Here is an 11,104-nt window from a genome sequence, read left to right on the forward strand (position 1 = left end):
CAAGTAACCGTTTGTGTACGAGATGTAATGACAGTGTGGATTTGGAAACACATAGTAAAAAAAGTAAGGAATGTACAAGACAAATAAAGATAATAGATAAGTGCAATAGTCGAATAGCAAACAGTAATACTCAAGTGCCTTGTCGGTGTCGTTGCTCGGTGGAGTCGCACCGCTGCACGCGGTGGATAGTCTTACTTATATACCCGTTTTAGTCTAGCGCTTGAATTCAGCAGGACACGCCTTCCAAAATCTCCCAATAACACTCCAATTAAACGCAACTGTTAACACGTGACTCAGCGTGACTCACACAATGGAAACGAAACTGCACTAGATTCAATAAGACACTCACAATAATCAATTAAACTTACGACTTTCATATGATTATCAAACTGCAACAAACTGCTTCTCCCACGTACTGGGCTTAAACAACAGTTTAAATACTTTAGCTGGCGTTGGACACGCCTTCCAAAATCTCCCAATAACACGCCAATTAAACGCAACTGTTAACACGTGACTCAGCGTGACTCACACAATGGAAACGAAACTGCACTAGATTCAATAAGACACTCACAATAGTCAATTAAATTTACGACTTTCAGATGATTCTCAAACTGCAACAAACTGCTTCTCCCACGTACTGGGCTTAAACAACAGTTTAAATACTTTAGCTGGCGTTGGACACGCCTTCCAAAATCTCCCAATAACACGCCAATTAAACGCAACTTAACACGTGACTCACCGGACGCACACAATGGAAACGAAACTGCGCTAGATTCCATAAGACACACTCACAATAATCAATTAAATTTACGACTTTCAGATGATTCTCCAACTGCAACAAACTGCTTCTCCCACGAACTGGGCTTAAACAACAGTTTAAATACTTTAGCTGGCGTTGGACACGCCTTCCAAAATCTCCCAATAACACGCCAATTAAACGCAACTGTTAACACAGCCTGACTCACCGGACGCACACAATGGAAACGAAACTGCGCTAGATTCAATAAGACACTCAATTAAACTTACGACTTTCATATGATTCTCAAACTGCTTCTCCCACGAACTGGGCTTAAGCACCAGATTAAATACTTTAGCTGGCGTTGGACACGCCTTCCAAAATCTCCCAATAACACGCCAATTAAACGCAACTGTTAACACGTGACTCAGCGTGACTCACCGGACGCACACAATGGAAACGAAACTGCGCTAGATTCAATAAGACACTCACAATAATCAATTAAATTTACGACTTTCAGATGATTCTCAAACTGCAACAAACTGCTCGAGCATGCTATGTCTACATGACCCTCACTCATGAACTAACAGGACTAAGAAAAAGGTTTCTATGAATAAATGGATTTGCTGAAAGAAGCACATTCATAAAGATTTAATTAAATGAAACCACAATTGACACAAAGACAGCGTTTCCACATTTGACCACGAGATGGCGCTGTTGTGAACAGTTTTGAAGTAATGAGTTTCGAGTAATGAACCATTTTATGATACACTTGAGGGAAAAGCTTAATTTCAACATCACTAGTCTGGCTTCTTGTCAGAGAGGGGCATGAGCTGCATTTCCCAATAAATAAAATATCGAAAGTTTCTCTCGTGTTTTACTGTTTGAACTGTTCATTCGTTCAAAGTCCTTCATTCAAGGGCGCCGCCATGTTTGTTTACGCTACAGAGCATTCTGGGAATTTGAGTGCCGGGAAATGAGAGGCGAACGCAGTAAATTATTGTTTGTGCACGTAGTCCAATGCACATTTGCGATTATAAATGAATATAATAGTTCATTATATATACGTTGAATATAAAGCGACTTGCTGACCTAACGTCTTTACTAGCACGGAGGTACTACAATTCCCAGAATGCTGCCGCGTAAACAAACATGGCGTCGCCCGTGCATGAATGACAAACAACCCACAACACAACTTTAAGGTAAGAATCATTTGTTTTATTGAATGTCGAAAATAAAAAAAACACAAAGAGCACAACATGAACTATGAATCTTTCTTGTGTTAGGTTATTGTACTTGTTTGTTGTTATTAAAACCCCTTAACTGTCAGCGTCCCGTATATGGGAAACATAACGCGAAGTTTGCTTCAATATTGTTCGTGTAATTTCTAATCGAATCACGACAAACTATATATTATTGGAAAGCTCTGAGACTCTTGAATACACATCTGATCAGTGTCTCGAAGAACAATCTATTTCGGAAGAGAAGTTGATACACAAATGATAATTGATTCATAAATTAGTGTGCATCAAAAGTATAGTTTCATACAAATGTATTGTTTTATATTGTTTCTGTGCTTTTGTATTTTTCAATGTGTCTGTTACTTGGAAAATAAAAAATAAAATAAAAAAGGCATCTCAATGTCTGTTGTGGTCAAATTTCAGACCAAGTGTTAAAACCAATGGAAGCCTATGGGCCCCCTAGTGGATTTTGGTGGTAGGGCGGCTAAAAAACTCACAGACCCCTCCAAAAATAATGTGCTGTATCATGACCAAACTTGATACAACACTTGGTGACCCTTTGTTCATTAGGTCCAAAGTCTGGTGAAACTGAGGCTCATGTGTACTCACTTGGTTTGGTAAACTTGTACAAAAAATTCACCTTATCAAAAATACAAGTATATGTACTATAAATTCATTGCACTTTATTTTAAATCTTGTTCGAAACTGAAATGATTGATGAAGCCCCTCCCAATTTCAGACCCTCCCTCTCAGGTAGATATAAACGAGGAGACCCCACAGGACCAGACACCCACTTTCTGCTAGAACATCCGACGCAGATTTCTTTTGCTGCCGTTTTTGGATTTTGAAAAACCTTCTTTAATCAAGAATGGCTTCTCGACGGTAAGTTGACAAGATTTGTATGGCATTTTTGTCTTGTTTTCTAGAAAAAATAAATAAAAACTCAAGAGTTTAAAAGGGTTTCAAATGGGTGAAGTAACAAACTTAGTTTTTTTGTCAAGATAAATATTTGTTGATGTTTAATGTTCAGTTATCTTTGAACAAACTACTGCCATTTATACTGTTTCAATTCTTTCTAAAAGGTTGATTGAGGTGGTGGTGACTGATGTTCCTCCAGCACTGACGGGTGCAGTGGCACCAATGTCTTCCACCGGCACCACCCCAGAACCACCAGCTGTGGCAGAGACTGAGGAGACTGAGCCCTCTGAGGTTGGCAGTGACCTTTCAGATGTGAGAATAAAGCTCTTTGTTTTGAACGTTGTTATACTCACTTATATGCACTTTTATAACATGCTTTGTTTTTCACATTTCAGCGAGCCCGACATGCAGTGGAAGAGTCATGCGAGGAAGCTGATGGCAGAGAAGGGACTGTATCAGAAACACTCCCTGGATCATCCGCTCCTGAAGACTTTGCCACGTACCTGGAGAAAGACCTCCAGAATGAACATCATGGACCCACAACAGCCGTCCCTGTTGTCTGTGAGGAACAGGGAGAAATCAAAGCTTGATCTCTGTGAGCTCACTGAGGCCAAATCGACCAAACAGACTCCGCTCAACTACCTTAAGAGCCTGAAAAGGTTAGTATGTTGGATGTTTTTTTATATTTGGACACTTCATTGGGCTTAAAGGTTCTGTGTGTAAGTTTCAGAGGCCACTATTGGCGATGTAGGAAATTGCAACCTACAGCTCCGCTACCCCCCTTCTCCCTCCCATTAGAGAAGCTACGGTTGCGTCACAGGACAAAAGGGTTCCGTAAATGATAGCGGCCATTATCGGTGGTGTTGATAATTGCAATCTACGTCTCACAGGCGAACAACAGACTGAAGTTACGGACACAGCACAGATGTCGTCATCTGAGACAGCAGAGAGTAACCTTTGCAAGTCAAGTGACGAGGTTTATTTACAAAGAAAAATAAATAAATAAAATTTACTCTAATTATTATAGTGAATATTATTGTTACTTTTTTAACATTGTGTCAGTGATTTATTCGCTTTATTTTTTCATAGCATTTTTTGGCACGGTAACTTGGTTTGTAATTTACAGCATATTGAAACGGCTTGCTAATGCTAAAGGCGTGTAATCTAACCGCGAAAGTCTAAGCAGACGTTTTTCTCACTCACATTTTTAATCAATTTTATTGCTGTTTTATTGTTTCTAAAAATCTTAAAAAGTATTTGTTATCTTTAATTATTTGGATTTTTACACTTATTTCCCTCTGTCAATCATTTTATGTAAAGCACTTTGAATTGCCCTTGTGTATGAAATGTGCTATATAAATAAACTTGCCTTGCCTAAACGTTTTCAGTCCAGAACCCGACAGTAATCTGTCTCATCAATTTTGAACACGGGGAAAACACACACATTCGTTGCCTTTCAGTGTTTTCTTTCTTATCTTAAACGGATAAGTTTTATTGCAATATTAATATACCTATTAGTAGGGCTGAAGGATTCTGGCATCGTCAATTGTGAATATTATTATTGATTCAATTTACATTGGAGTATATGCTCTAAAATGTTTTAAACTTTCTGGAAAAAACTCTTAGAAAATAGTGCTGTATTGCACTAAAAGTGGTTCTTGAATCGCAATCACATCGATCAAAATGAACCATGTTAAATGACAAAACATCAAATCAATGGGAAACTATACCTCGCTAACCCCAAAGAACCGCTGAAGAACGGCAGCACCAATATATGGTGATATTGTTTACAGATGAACATAAGAAATCTTATGAAAATGTGGAAGTGCACAAGACAGGTTTTTTCATTAATCCATGTGTGCCATTGTTAGGTGCTGCCCCAGATTGGCTGTTTTTTTTTTGTGGCGTCAGTGTCACTGAAGTTAAATGTCCATTCTGTGTAAAGTCTGACAAGTGAGACAGAGTTACAGGATTTTGCTTGAAATAGGATGATGAAGTGTAACTGACACTAAACAGAAACCACCAGTCTTACTAACAAGTCCAAACGCAGCTTGGCGTGTGCGAACTGGAGTCTGCTTATTTTGTTGTTTGGACAGAGAAAGACTTGCATGTTGAACACATTTTGTTTATTGAAGAGTTCTGGGACATATGTAAGAAAAGAAAGCACATTTTTGACACCACCATTATGTCTGAAATAGTTTCTGACAAAGGTGCAAGTGGCAGTGGAAAGAAAAAGCTGGTGTCACTGTGGCCAGGTTGAGTTTGGTCAGAGGATTTTGTGTCACAATGAAAAATGTGATATTCAGAGGTTTCATTACTCATGCTTTAATGTTGTTATTGCTCCGAAAGGAAAATGGTACTGTTCAAACTGTTGTAAGCTGCCTCAGTTTCTTCCAAAAAGGTTAAAAAGGTATTACACTGAATGCTCATTTGCACTAATGGACTACTCTTATAACTGCATTACCTCATCTACTGCACTGTAACTTTCATAACTGCATTACCTCATCTACTGCACTCTAACTTTCATAACTGCATTACCTCATCTACTGCACTCTAACTTTCATAACTGCATTACCTCATCTACTGCACTGTAACTTTCATAACTGCATTACCTCATCTACTGCACTGTAACTTTCATAACTGCATTACCTCATCTACTGCACTCTAACTTTCATAACTGCATTACCTCATCTACTGCACTCTAACTTTCATAACTGCATTACCTCATCTACTGCACTGTAACTTCAATAACTGCACCAACTTCTTCACTGTAAGTCATCTATTGCATTACTGCATCTACTGCATAACTAACTGCATCTACTCATCTATTGCACTGTAACTTCAATAACTGCATCTACTCATCTATTGCACTATAACTTCAATAACTGCATTAACTCATCTACTGCACTGTGACCTTAATAACCACATTAACGCATCTACTGCACTGTAACTTCAATAACTGCACTAACTCATCTACTGCACTGTAACTTCAATAACTGCATTAACTCATCTACTGCACTGTAACTTCAATAACTGCACTAACTCATCAACTGCACTGTAAATGTATAACTGCATCTACTCATGTATTGCACTATAACTTCCATAACTGCATTAACTCTTGTACTGCACTGTACCTTTAATAACCGCATCAACTCATCTATTGCACTGTAACTTTAATAGCTAATGTCTGTAACTAATGCACACTCAAGTCACTTGCACTATTGTATAGTCTATATTGTTATCTGTTCATAACCACCTGTACATTAATGTTCACAGTATATAGCCTTCTGTTTATACTGTTCATAGTACATACCGACTGTCATATTTTCATAGTACATGCCCATTGTATAGTATTTTCCTAATATTGTATTCTGTATTTATTCACACTGTATATCCTGCACTTTCTAATTGCACTTCTAGTTAGACCTAAACTACATTTTGTTACAATGTACTTGTATATGTGTAATGACAATAAAGTTAAATCTAATCTAAAGAAAGGTATTAAGCACTAAAAACAACAGTTATGTCATATGCAGTAATCCCTTGTGTAGCTTCTGTGTTATGTGTATCCAACCACAGTACAAATGTTTCCCTAAATGCACATTTTTAATTAGGCTGTAATATTACCTTTAATATTTCATTTATTACATTTTGAAAATGTAATGTGTGTTATTTGGGCATTATTTTGTTTGTTTTATTTCAGAATTTTGTACTTTACATTGTTTGTACATCATACTACAAGTAAAACGTTGTGACATACCCAGCTGTTCTGTTGTTCTTTACATATTTATTTACAAATTGATTATTTTTACAAACAAGCAGCTTCATTCAAAATCAACAACTGATGGACAATGGTTCACCAGAGCACAACAGACAAGTCCAATATTGTCTATTGTACAAAACTATTATCTTTTCTTATCAAGAAATCAGTTGGTAATGTCCCCCCAATATACACTACCAATCACAAGTTCAACATGAATACTAACATGAGCTATTTTTCTTCTGGTTTCAAAGTCAACTGGAGCTAGCTGAGCCATAATGCAACCTAAAGTGTCCTGAATATCACAGCTACGGTCAGCAAGAACCAAATCACCAGGTAAAATGTTGTTCAAAAAGCCAGTTTTCAGTTATGTATTTGTCACTTACTCTTCCTCATGTATTTGATATGTAAGAGACTGTGCACTGTGATGTAATACAAATCAAACACTTGACTGTGTTATGGTGTAAGATGACCATGTTTCTGCTCTGGCTATAAGGTTAGATGGACGATCTATAAAGACCTCAAAGCAGTCGATAACAGCAACATATTTTTTCCCAAAATGCTTTCAGATTTACATTGGCATAGTTTTTACCAACTTTTCTCTTTCAGGCCATTTAACAAGTGGTTTCATCTAAATAAACATTGACACATTGAACGCATAAGACAGGAAGGTTGTAGAAACATCATTAATGTCTCATTAATGTAAGCATTAGCACTTGGAATGCATTTAGTGACTTTTTCACAGGGAGGTGGGGACGAAGGTATGTAAACAGTGCTAACAAAATCTGATATTTAAGTAGACCAATGAATAATAAAACCTTTTCAAGTCGATCCACAAAAGCTGTGCTAAGTGATGAACTGTGACTTGGAATCTCATCATTCGTGGATCGACTTGTCGAGACTGTTTTTCAAGATGGCGGATGGCGGTCTTTATAAAGTATCTTCTTTTTAAACGGTTGTACACTTACAAAGTTCTCAGTGCTTCGGTTTGCATGCAGGGACCCTCATTATGCTACCGTGTTAGTGAGGCTATTTTGAGCCTTGTTAGTGGTATGAACTAGCGATTTAATTTTACTTACTCTGTACCCCATATACTAGCGCTATAAATTAATCTGTTTTTAGAGATTAAAACTCTTTACATTCGATTTTCATGAAAACGCATCCCAGAGAACGATCTACTCTGTAATGATGTGTCAATTACCCCAGGTTCATTTTTCACCGGAGTTCTCCTTTAAGGCATGGCCCCTAATCTGGATCGTCCTTTTTGTGCAGGTCAGATATTTGACCTATAATACAATAATAATAAATATAGCTTCATTTACTAAATTTCAATAACATTTAAAAATAAAATATGTATGTCTTTATGAAATGAAATTATAATCAGATTTTAAGACAGGTTTTTAACAAACAGCAACGAAATATTAACATGAGTGTAATGTATACTAATACATTACAAAATGAGTTAATAAATTAGTCCAATTTCTCTTTGTTTCATTATTTGCCCCCAGTCACCCATGTCCATACAGTTTTGTAACTGATATATGTATATACAGTTTTATTTGTCTATATGACTCATTTCAGACATTAAGCACACAAGGTCAAGACTCTGAACACATACAAATTATAATTAAGAAATATGACAAACATATACAACAAAATAAGAAATCAATAAAACTTGAACATATGATAATTAACAGTTGAAATAAAAAGTATGTGAACCCTTTGGGCTTACATGGATTTCTTTTTTCATAAATTGGTCATAAAATGTGTTCTGATCTTCATCTAAGTCACAACAATAGAGAAACACAGTCTGCTTAAACTAATACCGCACAAACATTATACGTTTTCATGTTTTTATTGAACACAACATGTAAACATTCATAGTGCAGGCTGGAAAAAGTATGTGAACCCTTGGGTTTTATAACTGGTTGACCCTCCTTTGGCAGCAATAACCTCAACCAAACGTTTCCTATAGTTGCAGATCAGACCTGCACAACGGTCAGGAGAAATTTTGGACCATTCCTCTTTACAAAAGTGTTTCAGTTCAGCAATATTCTTGGGATGTCTGGTGTGAATCGCTCTCTTGAGGTCATGCCACAGCATCTCAATCGGGTTGAGGTCAGGACTCTGACTGGGCCACTCCAGAAGGCGTATTTTCTTCTGTTGAAGCCATTCTGTTGTTGATTTACTTCTATGCTTTGGGTCGTTGTCCTGTTGCATCGTCCATCCTCTGTTAAGCTTCAGTTGGCGGACATATGGTCTTAAGTTTTCCTGCAAAATGTCTTGATAAACTTTGGAATTCATTTTTCCATCGATGACAGTAATCCGTCCAGGGCCTGAGGCAGCAAAGCAGCCCTAAACCATGATGCCCCCTCCACCATATTTCACAGTTGGGATGAGGTTTTGATGTTGGTGTGCTGTGCCTTTTGTTCTCCACACATAGCGTTGTGTGTTCTTTCCAAACAACTCAATTTTGGCTTCATCTGTCCACAGAATGTTTTGCCAGTAGTGCTGTGGAACATCCAGGTGCTCTTTTGCAAACTTCAAACGTGCTGCAATGTTTTTTTTGGACAGCAGTGGCTTCCTCCGTGGTGTCCTCCCATGAAGTCCATTCTTGTTTAATGTTTTCCTTATTGTAGATTTGTCAACAAAAATGTTAGCATGTGACAGAGATTTCTGTAAGTGTTTAGCTGACACTCTAGGATTCTTCTTCACCTCATTGAGCATTCTGTGCGGTGCTCTTGCAGTCATCTTTACAGGACGACCACGCCTAGGGAGTGTAGCAACAGTGCTGAACTTTCTCCATTTGTAGACAATCTGTCTTACCGTGGACACATGGACATCAAGGCTTTTAGATATACTTTTGTAGCCCTTTCCAGCTTTATGTAAGTCAACAATTCTTGATCGTTGGTCTTCTGAGAGCTCTTTTGTGCGAGGCATGGTTCACATCAGACAACGCTTCTTCAGAACAGCAAACTCAAAACTGGTGTGTGTTTTTTATTGGACAGGCCAGCTTTAATCCACACATCCAATCTCATCACATTGATTGGACCCCAGGTTGGCTGACTCCTGGCTCCAATTAGCTCTTGGAGAAGTCATTAGCTTAGGGTTTCACATACTTTTTCCACCCTGCACTATGAATGTTTACATGTTGTGTTAAATAAAAACATGAAAAAAATAAAATAATGTTTGTGCGGTATTAGTTTAAGCAGACTGTGTTTCTCTATTCTTGTGACTTAGATGAAGATCAGAACACATTTTATGACCAATTTATGAAGAAATCCAAGTAAGCCCAAAGGGTTCACATACTTTTTCTTTCAACTGCATCATCTAAATCATAGCACCGCATTAAAACTGAAATTACGATATCACCGACATCGAGTGTAATTGACAATTATGATTTTTTTATAATTTTAACATTTTCTCATATACAGTTGTGTTCAAAATTATTCAACCCCCAATGCTGTAAATGGTTTTAGGGAATTTAGTGTACATTTGTAATTCTATTCAGAATGAAATCCTACAAGGACTTCTTAAAGAACCATATGCAACTAAAATGACATCAATTAGTTTTGTAATACAGTAGTAAATGTTTCTTTTGTGAATTCTTCATTGACATAATTATTCCTATTATTAATTATTATTTATAATTAACCAGTCCACTGATTCCAGGCCACCTGGAATTGTCCCCTTGCTCCATATCCGTTCCAGGGCTAATAGTGGTGAGTTAAGCTGCCAGTAGATCCGTCAATATTTTTTTTTTATGATGCATAAGAAGATATCAATAAGATCAAAAAAATTAACATAATTGAGAAGATGAGTGGACTGTGCTGCAAACATATAAAAAGATTGATTTACATATAAAAAGATTCTTGATTTGTTTTTTCTCAGAACCGACTTAATTATGCAACAATGCTAAATTGCAGAACCTTAAAATGCAAGTACTATTAATACAACCCAGCTAACACAGTACGTTCTGACAACATCGCCAGTTCGTCTTCATTTGGTCACCGTGACATTACTTGTGACCACGTTCTGAGGACGTCTTTGCAACGTTCCATTTCTTGGAATTTTTGCTTATGTTCCAGAAACGTCCTAGCCGTGTCCTGATATAATTTTGTGAATTAATCCGATGGAGAACGTTGTAGCAATTTGATTTGTACTGGTCTTCAGATAACCTTGACGCTGGTCATTGTTGCCTACGTTCCAGATATGTCTGAGTCACGTCTTCAATACATGTCGTGAATTGATTCTGTTAAGAACATTGTAGCGACGTGATGTACTCGTCTTCAAATGAGCTGGACACTGGTCATTTGATTAATGAATCCGGTCCTTTCTGTTTATTATGTTATTGTATGAAAAATCTATGATCACAGTAAAAGCTGTTATAGTGTCAAGACGAATGCTATTAATCCGACTTCTGACAGCTATTAAACTGGAGTTTAATTT

Source organism: Triplophysa dalaica, chromosome 12 (genome assembly GCF_015846415.1).
Source record: "Triplophysa dalaica isolate WHDGS20190420 chromosome 12, ASM1584641v1, whole genome shotgun sequence".
NCBI lineage: Eukaryota > Metazoa > Chordata > Actinopteri > Cypriniformes > Nemacheilidae > Triplophysa > Triplophysa dalaica.